The following is a 23,263-nucleotide window of genomic DNA, read 5'->3' as shown; positions in this document are numbered from 1 at the left end:
CACACATAAAACACACTTCAGTTCTCTTGATGACAGCCCGTGGGTGGTGGAAGAGACGAATCGTGTCAATAGTGTCCATTAAAAAAGGAGCTCAGTCTCTGGTCACTGGCTCCCTTAATGATGGATGGTTATCTCAAAGTGTGACAGGTGTGGGAATCGTACAGGAGCACGCCTTCTCTCTCTGTCCTGTGTGTATGTGTGTGTGTGTGTGCCTTGTCTCTTTACCAGGTGTTCTTGCATTTCTCTGTTTATCTGTCACCCCCCTCTGGCCCACGAGCGCCTCTCTCTCTCTCTCTCTTTCAGTTTCTCCTTAGATTGCTCACCAGAGCGTTTGGAACTGTTTGCATTCCACGTGAATGGATGTGAATAATAATATTAGACAAGTAAAAGAAGACTTCAACATGAGCTCAGGTGTAATCTTAACCATGTTTCACGGCTCTATCTAAAACTTCCTGTCTTTCAATCATGAACATTAGCTTCTTATTTTTTTCCTCCTCCTCCTCTTCCTCCTCCTCCTTCTCCTCCTCCTCTTTCTTTCTCTGCATAGTGACACTAGGCAGATAACTCCACGGCTAATGAGGCTGACTGTGTGTCCTGCCACCTGCACTCTGTCTCCTCACCGTACAATCTCGCTGTCACACTCAGGAAAGTGGCCTATCTGAGCCATTACAAGCCAGCCATATGGCAAATCTGCTCAATACACATTCTCACACTCCAACACACAGACGCATAGTCTATATGGCAGATCTTTATGGGACGTTTCCATGGACTTATACATTTCTCAAGTAGGTCCAGAAGCAGGTAACAAGGGCATCTGTCCTCATCTCCTCTGCCTCTCTTACAGTTCCAGTGGAGCTCGGGAACAGGGTCGTTACCAAGCGTGGTCACAATGCAAACCTGCTCTCATGTCTGTCAAGTCAGTTGAAGGTGGAAATTTCAGTGGAAATATCTCACCACCCTTCTCTTTCTCTCCTAACCTCCTCGTCTGACTTGTGTATTCACAAATCTCTTTCAGCACTGTTTCTGCAATTTCACACAAAGACCTGAGACAGTTTGTAGGAACTGTAACATGTGAAAAGTGATTTGGTTAGATTTCATACAAAATAAAAGTGCAGTACGTATTTTTTCCCAAAATAACTTTATAAGTCATGTTGATCATGGTTATATCCTTTCAAGGCACTTTTAGGAAAATTGTCCATGAAGTTATTTGGGTGCATTATTTTAAGGAGGGAAAATCACAAGAAAATGTGAGTTTAAGAGGCAAGTGATGAAGCATCAGTAATATACAATGGGGCATGTTGTTAAAGGAAAATAATCAACAACAAGGTGGTGTTTTCCCACAACAGTATACCCTGAAATGTTTTATTCCACATATTTCAGTTTTGCCCGGGTTACCACCCAAACTGATAATTGCATCATCGGTTTTTATTTGGCTAATCAGACACAAGATACGCCACCACTCTTACCAGAGCAGTGGGGGATTAGATGCCTTGCTCAAGGGCACTTCAGCCAGTGCTACTAGTCCAGGGACTCAAACCAGCGACCTTTTGGTCCCAGAGCTGCTTCTCTAGCCATTGGACCATGGCTTTCCCAAATTTCACAGCAATTTGGCAAGATGAGCTAGTTCTATTTATTACAAAGTGACATGGAATATGTTTTATTTGTTTATAATGTTAAAGATTGGTGTTAGTTTCTGTTATCACTGATGTAATAGAAGATGTAAATTTTCAAGAAGCTTTCATCATCAACCTCTGGTTTCCCTGTCTTCTAGTTAATAAGACTGTCCATGTCAGAAATCTGAAAGAACAGCTTTACCACTGATTGTAAGAAAGTGCTGACTCCTTGAAGACTCCTTCCCCTCCCAAAAAACCCCAACTTTACCTCAACAAGTGTACACTTTGCTAGTCCACTTATGTAGTTCATCCACTATAGACGACCCTGTAAAATTTGCTCCTGTAGAAATTATAATGTATTCGAACAAGTATACTGATACAGTGCCTTGAAAAAGTATTCATACCCCTTGAACTTTTTCACATTTTTCCGCCTTACAACCACGAACTTAAAAGTTTTTTATTGAGATTTTATGTGATAGACCAACACAGAGTAGCACATAATTGTGAAGTGAAATGAAAATGATAAATGGTCTTCAAAATTTTAAACAAATAAAAATCTGAAAAATGTGGTGTGCATTAGTATTCAGCCCCCTGTACTCTGATACCTCTAAATACAATCCAGTGCAATCAATTGCCTTCAGAAGTCATCTAATTAGTTAATAGAGTCCTACTGTGTGTAATTTACTCTCAGTATAAATACACTTGTTCTGTGAAGGCCTCAGTGGTTTGTTAGAGAACACTGAAGAACAAACAGCATCATGAAGACCAAAGAACTCAGCAGACAGGTCAGGGATAAAGTTCTGGAGAAGTTTAAAGCAGGGTTAGGCTATAAAAAAATATCCCAAGATCTGAACATCTCAAGAAGCACTGTTCAATCCATCATTCAAAAATGGAAAACGTATGGCACAACTGCAAACCTACCAAGACATGGCCGTCCACCTAAACTGACAGAGCGAGCAAGGAGAGCACTGGTCAGAGAAGCAGCCAAGAGGCCCATGATCACTCTGGAGGAGCTGCAGAAATCCATAGCTCAGGTGGGAGAATCTGTGCACAGGACAACTATAAGTCGTACACTCCACAAATCTGGCCTTTTTGGAAGAGTGGCAAGAAGAAAGCCATTGTTGAAAGACCGGCATAAGAAGTCCCGTTTGCAGTTTGCCAGAAGCCATGTAGGGGACACAGCAAACATGTGGAAGAAGGTGCGTTGGTCAGATGAGTCCAAAGTTGAATTTTTTGGCCTAAATGCAAAGCGCTATGTGTGGCGGAAAACTAACACTGCTCATCACCCTGCACACACCATCCCCACTGTGAAACATGGTGGTGGCAGCATCATGCTATGGGGATGCTTTTCTTCAGCGGGGACAGGGAAGCTGGTCAGAGTTGATGGGAAGATGGATGGAGCTAAATACAGGGCAATCCTGGAAGAAAACCTGTTGGAGGCTGCAAAAGACTTGAGACTGGGAAGGAGATTCACCTTCCAGCAAGACAATGACCCTAAACATACAGCCAGAGCTACAATGGAATGGTTTAGATCAAAGAATATTCATGTGTTAGAATGGCCCAGTCAAAGTCCAGACCTAAATCCCATTGAGCATCTGTGGCAAGACTTGAAAATTGCTGTTCACAGATGCTCTCCATCCAATCTGGCTGAGCTTGAGCTATTTTGCAAAGAAGAATGGGCAAAAATTTCAGTGTCTAGATGTGCAAAGCTGGTAGAGACATTATGTACCACAAAAGACTTGCAGCTGTAATTGCAGCAAAAGGTGGCTCTACAAAGTATTGACGCGGGGGGCTGAATACTAATGCACACCACATTTTTCAGATTTTTATTTGTTTAAAATTTTGAAGACCATTTATCATTTTCATTTCACTTCACAATTATGTGCTACTCTGTGTTGGTCTATCACATAAAATCTCAATAAAAACTTTTAAGTTCGTGGTTGTAAGGTGCAAAAATGTGAAAAAGTTCAAGGGGTATGAATACTTTTTCAAGGCACTGTATAAACCATGCAGCCAGAATTCTGTTGTGCTGTTTTAGAAAATTAATCAACACCTTCTGACCAATCAAAAATGAGATGGTAAAAACGTAATAAGTAAATAAATATAATAAAATATGTTTAAAAAAGTGAATAATGTTTCAATATGTAAATGTATGACAGGTAAGTGTCCTTCTGTCAGTCCTCGCAAACTCATTCCACCATCTCAGAGTCCTGTTTCAGGCATGAGACAATAAACACGGCTTACTCAGTGCTTCATGGTCATTTAAAAAAAACTGTAAATATTGGTTGAAATATTTGCTGAATAAAATTTTGTAATAGTTAATGTATTGTAGTGAGCTATGAAATGCCTGTTACATGTGTTCAAATTCCTCTAGCAGTCTTCAGTACTGAATAATGAAATCTAATACTTTTTTGGACTTTGCTTCATGGACTTTTTGAATTGTAATTCATTTGAAATTCAAATAAAAAAAATGGACATTGTGTGCAACCATGGAAAAAAAAATTGTCAATAATCGCTCCAAAGCTTAATAACACTGAGTACCAAGGATGAGTACTGCTTCCCCTCATGTTGTTCCCTTTTACAAATCATGAAGACTTGCTCAGAATAATCTGTGTGCATTATGAGGGAAAATGTAGTAAATACATTGCCCTATTTTATCAAAAACAAAAGAAAGAAAAAAGATGGAAAAGAAATGAAAGCACCCAATTAGCATGAGGGAATGCCTGAAATAAAAACATGTATAATACATTCATTAAACAATGTTGAATTATGTTTTTGTAAGGAAATTGTAAAAAAAAAAAAAAAAGAAATCCCATGATATTATGGGTTTTTCATTAAATACATGTTAATGAGATATCTTAGTCATAACAGTAATCTGAATTATTAATATTAATGTTTGTTTTCTGTTATTACTGTGCATTAAAAAAAAAGTTCCTGGGTGGAAACACAGCTCATAACACACAAGTAACATAGAGGGCAAAAAAAGAAGAAATTCCACAGCCTATATAGTAAGAAAAATAGGCTTCGCATCCTAAAAGTGCCTAAATCTGTCTCATCAAATAATTCTATGTATAATTCATCATAAAAACAATCGATATGAACTTTTAAGGGAAGAACATCTTGTCCTAGACTCACTCACTTCAACTCTCAAGGTACCAATCTGAAGCGCTCCCATGATGGCCTGATTTTAGAGCACTTTAACTATGTCATATACACAAAAGAAGATTAAATAAAGCTTCTGATATGTCCCCTAAATGATGATTCATCTCTTTTCTTAGTTGGATAACCATTTCCAAAGTTTCCAGTGTGATAATATGCCTTATGTTGTTTTTTTTTGTCTCGTTTTTTTATGAATAATGAATAAAATGAGGTTGTAAATGAATTCACATACACTTAGGGACTGTAGTTATGGACTATAAGGAAAGAGCTGTTATTTCTCACAGCAGTTCAGGGCATCAGCGCTGATACTTGAAAGAAAGTAATAGTGCATGCCCTCTTCACTTTATTCTGTCATTAGAGCTAAACTATAAGGACAGGGTGTGAAATGACTTGTCCATTCCCTTACCCTTGGGCAAATGGTTTCTCTTTGCTCATATCACTCCTTACACTCACTGTGAAATGACACTAAAAGGCATCGCAAATGCTAAATGATAAAGACTTAAAATAATTGGGACAACATTACTGTAAAGAAACGACTGTTTCATTCTTTCTCTGTCTTAGACATGAAATTCAAACTGATAAACCCTTTTCCTCATGATGTGATGAGAAGGATCCTAATGATACAATGGAAGAGATTTAAAAGCTAAGAAACTGACTGGAAATGGCTGTTGTTTTTCTCCGCTTCAAAGAGTACTATTGTAGGTGATTGAACCCATCATCTGTCTTCCATATAGCCGTGAATCCAGCAGTGACGATCCGGAGCAAATTTGGCTACAGTCTGTCTCAAATCTCTTTTTCTGTTTGGATAAGAACTGAAATAAAAACAATCATCCTGAAAGCAAACTACACTTCCTGTATTCACATACAGACCTGAATGAATGAAGTCACACTTGGCCCCGTCATCACTCTTCACTTTAATTTCCCTGGTGAAAAATAAATGTACTTTATTGTACTTAAAGTATATTCATATTTTCAATAGTATATTGAAAATGTACTTACACAAATTGTACTTTTTGTAAATATATAAAAAGTATACTAACATCACGCTTTCACGCTAACATTTTAACACACTTTAAAATAATTACACATTACACTTTATAGAAATATATTACACTTCAAGTTGCACTTTTCTACAATTTAATTACAATTAAAATATATTTAGTACAAAATTAGTTGTTCCAAAATAGCATGCCTCAAGTTAACTAATCATAAACACACTTGAAGTATATTGATGATTAGTGTGGCTTCAAATACACAAAAGTACAACCCCGATTCCAAAAAAGTTGGGACAAAGTACAAATTGTAAATAAAAATGGAATGCAATAATTTACAAATCTCAAAAACTGATATTGTATTCACAATAGAACATAGACAACATATCAAATGTCGAAAGTGAGACATTTTGAAATTTCATGCCAAATATTGGCTCATTTGAAATTTCATGACAGCAACACATCTCAAAAAAGTTGGGACAGGGGCAATGAGAGGCTGGAAAAGTTAAAGGTACAAAAAAGGAACAGCTGGAGGACCAAATTGCAACTCATTAGGTCAATTGGCAATAGGTCATTAACATGACTGGGTATAAAAAGAGTATCTTGGAGTGGCAGCGGCTCTCAGAAGTAAAGATGGGAAGAGGATCACCAATCCCCCTAATTCTGTGCCGACAAATAGTGGAGCAATATCAGAAAGGAGTTCGACAGTGTGAAATTGCAAAGTGTCTGAACATATCATCATCTACAGTGCATAATATCATCAAAAGATTCAGAGAATCTGGAAGAATCTCTGTGCGTAAGGGTCAAGGCCGGAAAACCATACTGGGTGCCCATGATCTTCGGGCCCTTAGACGGCACTGCATCACATACAGGCATGCTTCTGTATTGGAAATCACAAAATGGGCTCAGGAATATTTCCAGAGAACATTATCTGTGAACACAATTCACCGTGCCATCCGCCGTTGCCAGCTAAAGCTCTATAGTTCAAAGACGAAGCCGTATCTAAACATGATCCAGAAGCACAGACGTCTTCTCTGGGCCAAGGCTCATTTAAAATGGTCTGTGGCAAAGTGGAAAACTGTTCTGTGGTCAGACGAATCAAAATGTGAAGTTCTTTATGGAAATCAGGGACGCCGTGCCATTCGGACTAAAGAGGAGAAGGACGACCCAAGTTGTTATCAGTGCTCAGTTCAGAAGCCTGCATCTCTGATGGTATGGGGTTGCATTAGTGCGTGTGGCATGGGCAGCTTACACATCTGGAAAGACACCATCAATGCTGAAAGGTATATCCAGGTTCTAGAGCAACATATGCTCCCATCCAGACGACGTCTCTTTCAGGGAAGGCCTTGCATTTTCCAACATGACAATGTCAAACCACATACTGCATCAATTACAGCATCATGGCTGCGTAGAAGAAGGATCCGGGTACTGAACTGGCCAGCCTGCAGTCCAGATCTTTCACCCATAGAAAACATTTGGCTAGGGCCTTTCTGTGCGGAGTTTGCATGTTCTCCCCATGTCTGCGTGGGTTTCCTCCGGGTGCTCCGATTTCCCCCACAGTCCAAAGACATGCATGTTAGGTTAACTGGTGACTCTAAATTGACCGTAGGTGTAAATGTGAGTGTGAATGGTAGTTTGTCTCTATGTGTCAGCCCTGTGATGACCTGGCGACTTGTCCAGGGTGTACCCCGCCTCTCGCCCATAGTCAGCTGGGATAGGCTCCAGCTTGCCTGCGAACCTGTAGAATAGGATAAGCGGCTAGAGATAATGGATGGATTTTGTCTCTTTTTGGGGGAAAAGAGGGGAAGCATAGAATCCTCCATTATCCCATTATCCTCCAAAATGTAATATAGCTATTTATTTATTTATTTATCTATTCCAACAGTGCATTCATGAAGCTTTGAGACAACTATGAAGCATCTATTCCATTTCCATTTATTCAGTTGATATTTTGTGGCATTCTGGGAAAACCCATGGGATGTCACTGTGGATGAATGGGCTACTTGCATTCAGCATTATGACGCATTTCAGTTTTGAAATAGAGTGTTTCTCACAATTCCACCAGCATTGCTTACAATCATGAGCACAGTGAGACAGAAAATTGCCCTTGTTAGTTTCTCTATTATCCCTATATTCATACTGTATAATTAATTTATATGACTTTATATGTATTTATAGTGCATATAAAATACCTACGTAGCATACACTCACCGGCCACTTTAATAGGAACTTGTTCTTGATTCTAAGATTCCTGTTCTTGGCTGCAGGAGTGGAACCCAATCTGGTCTTCTGCTGTTGCATGCTGAGATGCTTTTCTGCTCACCACGGTTGTAAAGAGTTGCTATGTGTTACTATATCCTTCCTTGCAGCGTGAACCAATCTGGCCATTTTCCTCTGACCTCTCTTATCAACAAGGCATTTGTTTCCACCCACAGAACTGTCGCTCACTCAGTCAATGTTTTTTTGTTTTTCGCACCATTCTGTGTAAACTCTACAGACTGTTGTGTGTGAAAACCCCAGGAGATCAGCAGTTTCTGAAATACTCAAACCAGTCCATCTGGCTCAAACCAACACCCACACCACAGTGAAACTCGTACTTTGAGATCGCAACTTTTCCCATTCTGATGTTTGAAGTGAACATTAACTGAAGCTCTTGATTTGTATCTGCATGATTTGATGCACTGTGCTGCTGTCAAGGGATCGGCTGATTAGAGAACTGCAGAAAACAGCAGGTGGATGGATGTTCCTAATAAAGTGGCCGGTGAGTGTACTTATGTGTGTATGATGAAGCACACGGTGTGAATATTTTCTTCAACTTGCTGGAAGGAGCTTTGCAGGTATTCTTACATATCTCCAGGAAGTCTGACAGAAACCAACTGTAAAAAAAAAAGTAAAACAACAAAAAAAAAAACCTCGACTGTGAATGTAGTGAAAGAAACAGATATGCAGGAGCAATGCAGAACAAAAGAACACAGAAGTGTTTGTACAATTAACCCTTTCTGGAAAACAGCCAGGGGGAAAAATAATAAAATAAAGGTTTTGGCCAAAATGCGCTGTTTTTTTTTCTTCCTGCCAAAAATACTGTATATCTTGACATCTGTAGTTTAAGAAATCATAAGTATCTTTTACCAAAACTTAACAGAAATGTTTTACTATCTAACCTTGTCTTGACTATCTGCCTGTAAAGATCATGATATGTAAAGAGACAGTTTAACAAATATAGTGATCAAAATATTCAGACTGCCTGGTAATGTCTTAAACCTTGGTACATACGTGTTATTTTCTCACATATGGTAACAGATGTCAAGCTTTGGCCAAGGTTTTGTATAAATCCACATGCTGTAGCAGAATAGATTTGCAAATAAATAAAAAGATCCAGTTGTCAAAATGTCTATGATGCTCCTGTGCCATTACATGGTCATCAAAATGAGAAAGGCATTTACATCCTCTTTACAGTGGACAGCGATGATGAGGGGTGTGTGTGTGTGTGTGTGTGTGTGTGTGTGTGTGTGTGTAAGTGCCTTGATTGATGTTATAATTAACAGTTATTTCACGAAATTGAGTCGTACATGAACTGATAGCTGACGAGGCTATATGTACGATGAGCAATAATGTACGACGAAATAATTCGATAAATAAAAACTTGATACGAAACGTCTGACAAAATCATTTCCGCTTAGAATGTAAACACACCAGCAAAATGACTAACAATTTGTGAAAATGCGATAATAATATCTCATTATCTCTAGCCGCTGCAAAGACTAGTGGCCTAGTGGTAGCGTGTCCACCTCTCGATCGGGAGATCGTGAGTTCTACTCACGGTCGGGTCATACCAAAGACCATCATAAAAATGGTACCTACTGCCATCTGGCAAGGCACGCTGCAATACAGATGTGCATGGGGAGTTAAACTCTCGTGGTTACCAGAGGACTAGCCCCCCACTGTAACCCTAGCTATGTAATAGGCGAGAGGCCGAGGGCTATGGAAACGGAGATCGCCGCCGCCCGATGCGCCACATACAGGTTGGGCCTGGTTAGTACTTGAGTGGGAGACTGCCTAGGAATACCAGGTACTGTAAGGCGTGGGAAGGACTTTGACTTTTGATCTCTAGCCGCTTCATCCCGTTCTACAGGGTCGCAGGCAAGCTGGAGCCTATCCCAGCTGACTACGGGCGAAAGGCGGGGTACACCCTGGACAAGTCACCAGGTCATCACAGGGCTGACACATAGACACAGACAACCATTCACACTCACATTCACACCTACGGTCAATTTAGAGTCACCAGTTAACCTAACCTGCATGTCTTTGGACTGTGGGGGAAACCGGAGCACCCGGAGGAAACCCACGCGGACACGGGGAGAACATGCAAACTCCACACAGAAAGGCCCTCGCCGGCCACGGGGCTCGAACCCAGACCTTCTTGCTGTGAGGCGACAGTGCTAACCACTACACCACCGTGCCGCCAGCGATAATAATAATTCTTGAAAAAATAAAAAAAGATACATTCTTACCACGAAATACTTTCATTCCATATTTTGTTTTGGGGTTTTTTTTCTATTTTTTGGGGTTTTGTTTTTTAGTAGAGTTTTTATTTCATCCTCGGTTAGTTCAACAACACGCTCCACCATTTTCTTCTTCTTTTTAGGGTTTTTTGGAGGTTGACAAACCAATTTAAAGGTGCACTACTGCCACTGTCTGGGCTGGAGTGTGGAACAGGAGATATGGGGGGGAGACAACCCTATATTCTTTTAGCTATTTCTGTTTCTTTTAAATACTTGATCACAAAGTGATATATCTGACTTGATGTGCGCCACCATTTTTTTCTCTACTCATGGCATATGAGCTGGTAGCCTAGTAGTAGAGTAGCCAATCAGAGCATGCAATTGCTCATATCCAGTGAATGTGGATAGAATAACTGTAGACACCAGCCGAGAGTCCTTCAGTGGAATTGGGCTGGAAGTTCTGAATGCAATTTTCTCCTTTTTCATTGTTGGAGGTAACCATATTTTAAAAATGCTGTAACATTACTTGCGACTGAGATATGTTCAAGTACCAACTATATACAATAAACTATTTGACTGAGTGCATTACAACTTTAGTAAGAGGACAGGAAATGCATTCATTATGACATATATTATAGATTTTTTCTTAAATAAGGAAAGTTATCTGGAATGCAGATATATAATTAAGGAACATCTCAATCAAGTAAATACACGTCAAACCATAAGACGGTGAGTGGATACTTTACAGAAGATACACTATATGGCCCAAAGTTTGTAGACACTTCACCATCACACCTGTATGTTGTTCTTCACCAAACTGTTGCCATGATGTTGGAAGCACATAATTGTGTAGAATGTCTCTGCATGCTTTAGCATTAAACTTTCCCTTCACTGGAGCTAAGAGACCCAGACCTGCTCCAGCATCACAGCGTCCCTGTGGACAAAGTGAGCTCCATGAAGACATGGTTTACTAAATTTAGAGTAGAAGAACTCGAGTGTCCTGAACAAAGCCCTGACCTCAACTCCACCCCAGGCTTCCTCACCCAACATCAGTGTCCGATCTCACTAACGCTCTCGTGGCTGAATGAGCACAAATCCCCACAGCCACATTTCAAAATCTAGTAGAAAGCCTTCCCAAAAGAATGGAGGTTATCATAACAGTAAATGGGGACTATGATCTGAAATTGGATTTTTCAAAAAGCACATGTTGCCCTGTGATGACTTGGCGACTTGTCCAGGGTGTACCCCACCTTTCGCCCGTAGTCAGCTGGGATAGGCTCCAGCTTGCCTGCGACCCTGTAGAACAGGATAAAGTGGCTAGAGATAATGAGATGAGATGAGATGAGATGAGATGAGAAAAAGCACATGTTGATATATAAGACTACTTCTATCCTTCATATAATGAGACACCCTAAATCCTCCAATACTTCCTTATTAAATATTACACAATACTTATGGGGCAGCACGGTGGTGTAGTGGTTAGTGCTGTCACCTCACAGCAAGAAGGTCCGGGTTCGAGCCCAGCGGCCAGCGAGGGCCTTTCTGGGCGGGGTTTGCATGTTCTCCCTGTGTCTGTGTGGGTTTCCTCTGGGTGCTCCGGTTTCCCCCACAGTCCAAAGACATGCAGGTTAGGTTAACTGGTGACTCTAAATTGACCGTAGGTGTGAATGTGAGTGTGAATGGTTGTCTGTGTCTATTGGCCCTTTTCCACTACCCTTTTTCAGCTCACTTCAGCTCGCTTCAGCTCACTTTAGCCCAACACGGCTCGCGTTTCGACTACCTCAGAGCAGCACGACTCAGCTCGCTTCAGCCCTGCTTAGCACCCAAAACTCACATGGTTTTGGAGTGGGGCTGAAGCGAGCCAAACCGAGCCGAGTGGGGCTAGGGGCGTGAGGAGACACTCCCCTGTGCACCGATTGGTGAGGAGGAGTGTCCTCACACGCCCACACACGCCCCGCGAGCACGCTGGGATCTGTAAACACCGTAAACCCGGAAGAAGAATAATTACGAATTACGAGAATTTCTGAAGCCTTATGCGCCTCGCCTCATCTATACGCTCTTGCCAGTATCTGTTGGCGTTGTCGGTGACAACAAGCCACAGCACCAAGACCAGCAACACTAACGACTCCATGTCTTCCATGTTTATTGTTTACTATCCGGGTCGTGAGACTACCGCTTAAAAGGCCACTGATGTCACTGTTTGCGCCGCCTAACGACATCACGTGACATCCACCCACTTTCGCTAACTCCACCCAATGTGTCCACCCACTTCCAGCCAGCACGGTTCAGCGCGGTTGTAGTCGAAATGCAACTCCAACAGCCCCGCTCAGCTCGACTCAGCCCAACTCAGCACCGCACGGCTCAGCCCAACTCAGCCGCGTTGGTAGTGGAAAAGCGGCATATGTGTCAGCCCTGTGATGACCTGGCGACTTGTCCAGGGTGTACCCCGCCTCTCACCCATAGTCAGCTGGGATAGACTCCAGCTTGCCTGCAACCCTGTAGAACAGGATAAGCGACTACAGATAATGGATGGATGGACAATGTTTATGAATGTGTTATAAAGGCTCTATGAAGGTACGCTTTAAATAAACTGTCCCCCTGTAGTTTCATGATTACATACATTTATACATTTTACTTTACAAATTCACATCACTGTAAAAACAGACCAGTTGACATTGGGGACTAATCCTCTTGACAGAAATCAGACTCGTCCTTGAGATTATTTCTAATTTCATTTTTAATTCGGTCAGAAGGCTCACTCTGAAGTCTGTCCCAGTCTTTTTAAGTATTGCACATGGTTGAGTTTTCTGCCTGTGTGTCGCGGCTTTGGAAATAAAAAAAAAAAGTTGCAAAGAAAAAAAAGGAGCTGAAATGGTGAGGGAGGAAAAGGAAAATGTGAGTGATTGATTGTGAGGGAACACTACACTGATTATTTACATCCAGTTTGGAGAAACGGCGCAAGCCTAAAGCCTTAAAACAAACAAAGAGCAGAGAAGCCACATTTCAGAGCAGCCTTTTCCAACACAGGGTGAAAATCCATTATGTCAAATCTCATTTCCTTTCTGGCAATACAAATGGGTTGTTCTAAAGACAGAGGAGAAATGGGCAAAATTTTTAACATTATTATTATTATTATAATTTAATTTATTTATTTTAATTTATTTATTATTTATTTACAATTAAAAAAAATCAATGCAGCTTCCTACTGAGACCACCTGGGAGAGAGTAAGCAAGATTGAGAGAGAGAGAGAGAGAGAGAGAGAGAGAGAGAGAGAGAGAGAGACTCTTTGTTTTTATTTCTCTCTGCACCTAAGTTGAGAAAAAAAAAGAAGTAAGGATGGTTATCCTCTCTGAAGTCCTACACAGGAAGTTTTTAGTCTTTCACTCTTTCATATGTTTGGATTTTTGCCCACACACACACACACACACACACACACACACACACACACACACACACACACACACACACACACACACACACACCTATATATACAGTTAAGTGATCCAAATAAGACAGTCAAGAGCCCCAGTTTTCTGGGTGTGCACATCTGTCAAGGAACCTGAAGGACTCCTGGTTTTCTTCAGCTGCTGAAACCACATCCTCAGATCATTGCTTGCACCTATGTTTAGTTTGTCTCACTTGTGATACGAGTTGTTGTGATATGACCCCAGTCAGTGGGTATCTTCTCCTGTGCTTATCTTTTGCCTTGTGTCACATTGGGCTCATGATTTACAGGAGTGCTGTATTCTGTCTTCAATATCTTCAGTGTCTTCAGTACAAAAGTCAGCATTTACTTCATTCTGACTCTGGACCTCATCTGGAACTTTAATATTATCACCCTGTTTTATATATATACGTAAAGCTCAACAGCAAGTGATGCACCAATATAAAAAATGCTGCCTGATCACTGAGAATGAGAACAAATAAATAAATAAAATGCATTGTGATATCCAAAATGATGTGTTGCATAATTGTGGCTACAATTATTGAAGGATACACCACACTTATACAAAGTTTACCATGCATTTTAAGCAACATTCCTTCATTCCTCAAGACAGTGTAGTCTTGAAGGCATTACACTAACTGATCTTATTCTATCCACATTCACTGGATATAAGCAATCACGCGCTCTGATTGGCTACTCTACTACTAGGCTATCAGCTCATATACCATGAGTAGAGAAAAACAAAATAGCGGAGTGTGTTTCTGAACCAACCAAGCACGAATTAAAAACTCATCTCCTGTTCCACACTCCAGCCCAGTTGGTGGTGGTAATACACCTTTAAGCTGGTTTGCCAATTGACAAAAAAAAAAAAAACATAAAGAAGAAGAAGAAGAAGAAACCCCCCAAAATAAAAAGATATATATATAAAAATATGGAATGAAAGTATTTCATGGTAAGACCGTATCTTTTATTTATCTTTCAAGAATTATTGTTATCGCATTTTTCACAAATTGCTCCTGTCATTTTGCCAGTTTGTTTACCTTCTAAGCGGAAATGATTTTTTCGAATGTTTTGAACAAAGTTTTTATTTATTGAATTTGCAAAAAACAAAAATAAAAATGCTGTTTCTCAAAATCCAGTGAATGTGGATAGAAGAAAACAGTGATTCCACTCAATCTCATCATACATGGCTTATAGCCAACTCAGTGCTATGCGCCTCATCGGCTATCAGCTCATGTACGACTCAATTTTGTGGAATAACTGATCTTGCATCCTTATTCCTTGTATTCAAAAGTGTTAGAACATTTTTATTGAAAATTGATCATCTCCATTAACAAATGAAGTCTAAACAAAAGAGCACAGAAAATTTTAAACAATTTGCATGACTCCAGTCATTTGAGAAGATGAAGTTCAGGTTGGGGTGGGTTTGTACCATATCTTTTCTTACAGATGTAGAAACTCAAAAAAAAAAAATAAATTCATTTCTCTTCATTCCAATTTCTATAAATTTGCCATGGTAGCAATTTTGCTGAACACACAAATGCCTTTAGCATTTTTTTAGTGCATCCCCTTTACTAACGTCTTCTCTCTCTCTCTCTCTCACACACACACACACACACACACACACACATATATATATATATATATATATATATATATGTATGTATGTATGTATGTATGTATACACACACACACACACACACACACACACACATATATATATAACCCCGATTCCAAAAAAGTTGAGACAAAGTACAAATTGTAAATAAAAACGGAATGCAATGATGTGGAAGTTTCAAAATTCCATATTTTATTCAGAATAGAACATAGATGACATATCAAATGTTTAAACTGAGAAAATGTATCATTTAAAGAGAAAAATTAGGTGATTTTAAATTTCATGACAACAACACATCTCAAAAAAGTTGGGACAAGGCCATGTTTACCACTGTGAGACATCCCCTTTTCTCTTTACAACAGTCTGTAAACGTCTGGGGACTGAGGAGACAAGTTGCTCAAGTTTAGGGATAGGAATGTTAACCCATTCTTGTCTAATGTAGGATTCTAGTTGCTCAACTGTCTTAGGTCTTTTTTGTCATATCTTCCGTTTTATGATGCGCCAAATGTTTTCTATGGGTGAAAGATCTGGACTGCAGGCTGGCCAGTTCAGTACTTGAACCCTTCTTCTATGCAGCCATGGTGCTGTAATTGATGCAGTATGTGGTTTGGCATTGTCATGTTGGAAATTGCAAGGTCTTCCCTGAAAGAGATGTCATCTGGATGGAAGCATATGTTGCTCTAGAACCTGGATATACCTTTCAGCATTGATGGTGTCTTTCCAGATGTGTAAGCTGCCCATGCCACATGCACCAAGGCAACCCCATACCATCAGAGATGCAGGCTTCTGAACTGAGCGCTGATAACAACTTGGGTTGTCCTTCTCCTCTTTAGTCCGAATGACACGGCATCCCTGATTTCCATAAAGAACTTCAAATTTTGATTCGTCTGACCACAGAACAGTTTTCCACTTTGCCACAGTCCATTTTAAATGAGCCTTGGCCCAGAGAAGATGTCTGCACTTCTGGATCATGTTTAGATACGGCTTCTTCTTTGAACTACAGAGTTTTAGCTGGCAACGGCGGATGGCACGGTGAATTGTGTTCACAGATAATGTTCTCTGGAAATATTCCTGAGCCCATTTTGTGATTTCCAATACAGAAGCATGCCTGTATGTGATGCAGTGCCGTCTAAGGGCCCGAAGATCACGGGCACCCAGTATGGTTTTCCGGCCTTGACCCTTATGCACAGAGATTCTTCCAGATTCTCTGAATCTTTTGATGATATTATGCACTGTAGATGATGATATGTTCAAACTCTTTGCAATTTTACACTGTCGAACTCCTTTCTGATATTGCGCCACTATTTGTCGGCACAGAATTAGGGGGATTGGTGATCCTCTTTCCATCTTTACTTCTGAGAGCCGCTGCCACTCCAAGATGCTCTTTTTATACCCAGTCATGTTAATGACCTATTGCCAATTGACCTAATGAGTTGCAATTTGGTCCTCCAGCTGTTCCTTTTTTGTACCTTAAACTTTTCCAGCCTCTTATTGCCCCTGTCCCAACTTTTTTGAGATGTGTTGCTGTCATGAAATTTCAAATGAGCCAATATTTGGCATGAAATTTCAAAATGTCTCACTTTTGACATTTGATATGTTGTCTATGTTCTATTGTGAATACAATATCAGTTTTTGAGATTTGTAAATTATTGCATTCTGTTTTTATTTACAATTTGTACTTTGTCCCAACTTTTTTGGAATCAGGGTTGTATATATATATATATATATATATATATATATATATATATATATATATATATATATATATATATATCAGGGATGCCCAGCATGCTTGCCATGCTGACCCAGAGATGCCTGCGCTGGCTAGGCCACATCAGCCGCATGGACAACGGCTGCATCCCAAAGGACGTGCTGTATGGTGAGCTAGCCACAGGCTCCAGACCCACAGGATGACCCGCACTACGCTACAAGGATGTGTGCAAGTGCGACCTGAAGGCAGGTGGCTTCAACCCCGCAGACCTGGAGACAGCGGCCTCAGACCGCACCGGCTGGCGGTCCACCACCAAGGCTGTTGTTGGGGAAGCCGAGGAAAGGAGAGAGACCTAGTGGGAGGAGAGGAGGCGCCGATGACAGTGGAGACTGCAGACGGCATCAACAGACACCTGACCAAGCAACTTCACCCGCAGCAACTGTAGCAGACCGTGCGGCTCACGCATTGGCCTATACAGTCATACTAGGCGCTGCAACTCGACAACTGATGGATGACCCCTGGCGCAGATCACCATGATCTTTCGAGATCGAAGGCGCCAACAACTATAATATATATATATATATATATATATATATATATATATATATATATATATATATATATATATATATATATATACACACAGTAGAATATATAGAATATATTCTGGAATACTCTTGAATGCTGCTATGGTTACAGGTTTTTTGTTCTCACAGATGGCCAAGTATGACATGAAGTGCAGGAGTGTTTAAAATGAGGATCATTAAAAAAAATAATAAAATTATTTTGCAGTAAATGAGTAATAAATGATCGTTGAATAATAATAACAATAATAACAGATCGTTGAAATGCCAAGTAGTATTTTTGATGAGCAGTTTGACATCATTTTTTTATGTTTCTTTTTTATTATAGGGTCCATCTCACACTGATACAAATACATTAAGCCTTAGAGCAGTTACTGCTAACCAAAATTCATGTTACTATGCCATTTGTGAAAAAGCAATCTTTAAAGTTTTAAAAGCATCTGGGGAAAACTGTAATTGAACTTGGTCAGGTTTTAAAAGTGCCATAGATATTTTTTGACTCATGTAGAAGTTGGCAATGAGACTAGCATTTGTTTGTGTAGAAATTTCATTGAATTCATTTTTTTTATCCAACATTTACAAATTAAGACCTGTAATAGAACATCTTGCACTTGTTCTGGTGAAAACCGTGTGCACATATGTGCAATATTTTCATAGAATTTGCACATAATTCTCTGTTCCTGTATCATCTTGTACTGAACAGAATGAAGGAACATGCTTGATTAAGATATAAAATGTTTTATATTAAGATGTTCAGTCTGTAATAAATTCAGAGTTTAATTCCATAGAGAGAGAGAGAGAGAGAGAGAGAGAGAGAGAGAGAGAGAGCAGCACTGAGTGAGACCCCACGTGGACAATTAATGATGTTAACAGTTGACCCCTGTGGCCTGAACAGTGGCATTGTTCCAGCATGTTCCGCGCATAAATCTCGCCACGGCCAAATCAACTTTTTGATAGTTCACCAAATAGAACTAATGACCTTGAATAAGAAGCAAATTAGCAAACACACAGAGCCATCTGTGTGCCCCGCAGGCAGTCAAATTAGTTCATCTTTGCCAAGGTAACCTAATGAATCTCGTACATTTTACATGCAAATCTTGAACTAATCTTGCTCTTCTCCTCCGCCAAACGTCGGCAGCAAATAAATATATAAAACCCAATTATGATTTAATTAACAGAAATCTCTTGTTCCATGGAATGTGTGCCTTAGCTCAGCTGTTCAGGTCTGACATGGACTGGGGTTTCAGCTTCATCAGCACGTGCTGTTTTAACCAGCTCAGAGGTCCAAGCATGACATATATGAGCGATGATATTTACCCCTTGACCCTGTGTGTGTGTGTGTGTGTGTGTGTGTGTGTGTGTGTGTGTCCAGAGGGTCTGTGGGGTCCCAGGCAGGAAAATGCCATTACATTATCCAGATGCCTTTTAAAATAGTTAATACCTTGATCCAGTTCTAGTATACCTGTATGAAAGGGTTACCATTATATTCTGCATGCTAGTCGTAATACTAGTTCAAGCTTCCCAATTAGATAAAGCATCATTATATCACATATTATGATATAAGAGAATACCTTTGCTAAGATTTTGGCTTGTGTATATTTTAGAGGACCATGATATCAAGACAATTCGCAAAATGACTAATTCTACAAAGAAAGTGAGTTAATTAAATAATATTGGCTGGCTTTGAGTGGTATGTCAGATATATTCCATTCAGCTAGCATACCGGTAATATTGAATGAGTCAAAGACGAGTCACTGCACTGTAAAAAATTTTACGGGCGGGTGTTGATTGAACATAGATTTTACATATCATTTGACTCAGAAATGTCATTTTCACTTACAACCAACTAAACCAGGTCGGCCTAATACACTTTCTCTCATTGTGATATCATGTTGAGCTATCAAGAATTTTAACATCCAAATATCAAAGATATCCTTGTTGATAGAACTAGCTGCAACCTGTTGCAACGCTGCATGTTGGTATCCTTGTTGGTAGAACCAATGACGCATATATACACGTGCTGTATGGGGTTTCCTTACCTCTGCGCAGGGGCAAATCACATCAAGGAGGAACGTGCTAGTGTCTGTAATCCAGGTATTAACACTGACACTCAGGTGTAAAGGTTAACTTGATTTAAAGCTCAGGTAAAGGTTAACAAAGGTTTTTAGTTCTTTGTCGTAAAATTGAAATGTGAGATTGACACATGGCAGTCACAGTTGGTTTATTTTGTCAAGTGCAAGTAGCTGATGCAGCCTGAGCCCCTTTTTTATTGTGGTATAAATGTCAGTTTACTCCAGAACACTTGTGAAAGACTCATTCAACAAATGTGTTCAAAATTTCAAATTATAGTCTGTAATCCAACTTGACTTTAATGTTCAGGTAAATTTCAACAAAGGTCTTTAGTTCTTCATTCTAAAATTGAAATGTGAGATTGACATGTAGCAATCTGTCTGGAAGTGGATCACTTTTTTCCTGCACATTGCAGAATTCTTTTTCATTTGCAAGAGACACAGTCTTACAAATAAAAGTGTTTTCCTTTGACAATTATTTGTAAGTGTCTTTTTTGCGCCAGTGATTTATTGTATGTTTTAAGGTACAGGTAACTTGAAAAAAACATCATATGAAATGTAGAAATACATGTTATTATAGCAGACATTTATTTGTTATTATAAGAAGAGTAACCTAATTTGGGTAACAGCAAAAATACGTTGGTTGAAATCAAATGTAAACTCAAATTTTCTAGGCAACATGATGCAAGAGAATTTTGAGTTGAGATGGTCAACAACAAATAGTATGTTGGCTGAACTCAAATTTAAACTCAGAAATCCTTGTTAGGTCAACAGCAATTGAGACAGATTGAGTAAACTAGAATTTTCTAGGCAACATGATGCAAGAGAATTTTGAGTTGAGATGGTCAACAACGAATAGTACGTTGGCTGAACTCAAATTTAAACTCAGAAATCCTTGTTAGGTCAACAGCAATTGAGACAGGTTGAGTAAACTAGAATTTTCTAGGCAACATGATGCAAGAGAATTTTGAGTTGAGATAGTCAACAACAAATAGTACATTGGTTAGTACACAAAATTCTCTTGCATCATGTTGCCTAGAAAATTTAAGTTGAGATGGTCACTTTTTTTTTACAGTGTGAATGGAATATATCTGATATACCACTCAACGCCAGCCAATATTATTATTATTATTATTTTATTTATTTATTTTTTTGCTGGGTTTCACGTGACATCACATCCGCCTCATTAGTTATTCAAAACTTTAGCTGGTGGTCTCCCAAAGCTCAGTTGACAAAGCATTTGTACAGAGAAGGTGCATTGCTCACATGAAAAATGCCTTACACTTGCGTTGTTTTAGGTTGTTTGAATCAATCAAACCGTGAAACTGATAAAAGTTCCTTCAGGGTTCCCCGTGAACTAATAAAAAAGGGTGAACGAACACAGGATTTCACAAAAAGACGTCAAGAAAGGTGGCTTTTGAACCTCTCACTGAAATCGAAGGGAGCCGAGTCGAAGCATGCTCGAGTTTGCAGTGATCACTTGGTGAAAGGTTTGTATCTCCCTCTCAGCTATATCCTTTGTGTTTTCCAAGTACTTTTCTTGCTATATTTACACAGGAAAAAACAATACAGGATTTATTCAGCAGCGACTTGATACTGAGGTCCTTTACCCAGCCACATACAAAAAAGTTGTAAGCTTCCATACTGTTCCACGCTTTCATCTGTTTTGTGGTGTAGAAGGATGTCTGCAACACCAGATAGTTTGAGATGTCTGGGAACTTGACTGAAAGGTAGGTTTCAAGATCGTATGACAAATCCTTCTTTCCCAGACTGTAAGGGTCGATTCCATTGCACATAGCAATCTTCTGAATATATCTAAAGCGAACAGTGGCTTCTAGATTGTGAGCATACTCTGATAAGTTATCGCTAGTTGTTTGCATTACAGCAGCCATTTAGACCACCAGCTATTTCACTTCTGCACTGTAAAATATAATAAGTTGACTTTACTTAAAAAAAATATGCAAAGTCGTTGCCTCAAAAAAAGTCATTTATGTTGATTTAGATAAATTAGATTGGGTTAACTTATTTTTTGTGAGTTTGCAGTACTCAAATTAACTTAGATTAGTTTGATTACATTAACTTATTTATTTTGAGTTTGCAGTACTCACATAAACTTATATTAATTTGATTACATTAACTTATTTATTGTGAGTTTGCAGTACTCATCTTATATAATTTTGATTACATTAACTTATTTATTTTAAGTTTACAGTACAAGTTAATGTAATCAAAATTATATAAGATGAGTACTGCAAACTCACAATAAATAAGTTAATGTAATCAAATTAATATAAGTTTGTGAGTACTGCAAACTCAAAATAAATAAGTTAATGTAATCAAACTAATCTAAGTTAATTTGAGTACTGCAAACTCACAAAAAATAAGTTAACCCAATCTAATTTATCTAAATCAACATAAATGACTTTTTTTGAGGCAACGACTTTGCATATTTTTTTAAGTAAAGTCAACTTATTATATTTTACAGTGTGGTAAAACCACTAAGAAATGTTATGTGACTGAAACCCAGCAATACATACACACTCTCTTCATATCAGCATTCTCAAAGGCCAACACTAGTTTACCCGCAAGTTGGCGCCATCAGCGCAGCAGTGAAGTCACCTTCCAGCCTGTGTAGTGGTCATCAGTAATGTTAGTGAATGCTAATAAAGCGGTCAAGCTAGTGCTATTGAGAGCAAGTAGCACAGGCTAACAACTGAGAAACTAAGATTTCTGTCTCCAGACTCTTCTTCCACGCATGCTCACCACAGTATTTTTCATTCCTACTTAAGTATTCATTTCCTGATGTAATTTACTTAATTACTTTTAAAATCAACATCGACAATTCTCTCAAAATCTTCCATTTTTAAAACCTTCATCCTACCAAGTGGGGTCCATCTGGACCCCGCACCTATATGTTTGTTTGCCATTTTAAAAATATGTGACATACTGCCTCACCGTTTTATGAATTTGTCGGAATTTATGTCTTAATTAAAACACTAAAGCACCGGAAGATCAGCTTTTTGCATTGTGAAGGTATAATTAATTTGTTACTGGGGTCCAACCGGACCCCAGAGTAAAGTTTATCTGTCTTTCATTTTATAATTGAATAGCACACTGAAAGTTAACTTCTTTTATTTCTTTTATGTTCCATAATGAAACTACCAAGGCATTCCTTCTTGGGGTCCGTGTGGACCCCACTGCTGCAATAAGCACAGGCTGCAAAACAAAAGCCCTAAATTATTTTACAATTACTTTTTTGTTTTAAATTCTGTAAGAAAAGACCTACGTTGTAATCCAGAATGTTTTACAGCTGCATGAGCTGCAAAAATCATGTATATAATGCCAATTTTTTTGTGGCGCTATAATTTGCTACATGTATGCTAGTTATTGCAATATTATTGCAATGTTATTGCATTTATAATACATCATTGATATTCAGCCATAGTGGATTTTGTTCTTCAATAAAGTTATGTCTGTTTGCTGCATTGAATTGGTTCTTACTGCATTGATTTCAAGGTATTCCCTCCTGGGGTCCATACGGACCCTGCCTGGTAGTTTGTGTATGTAAA

Source organism: Neoarius graeffei, chromosome 24, assembly GCF_027579695.1.
Source record: "Neoarius graeffei isolate fNeoGra1 chromosome 24, fNeoGra1.pri, whole genome shotgun sequence".
Classification (NCBI taxonomy): Eukaryota; Metazoa; Chordata; class Actinopteri; order Siluriformes; family Ariidae; genus Neoarius; species Neoarius graeffei.
Note: the sequence above shows the minus strand (reverse complement) of the source record.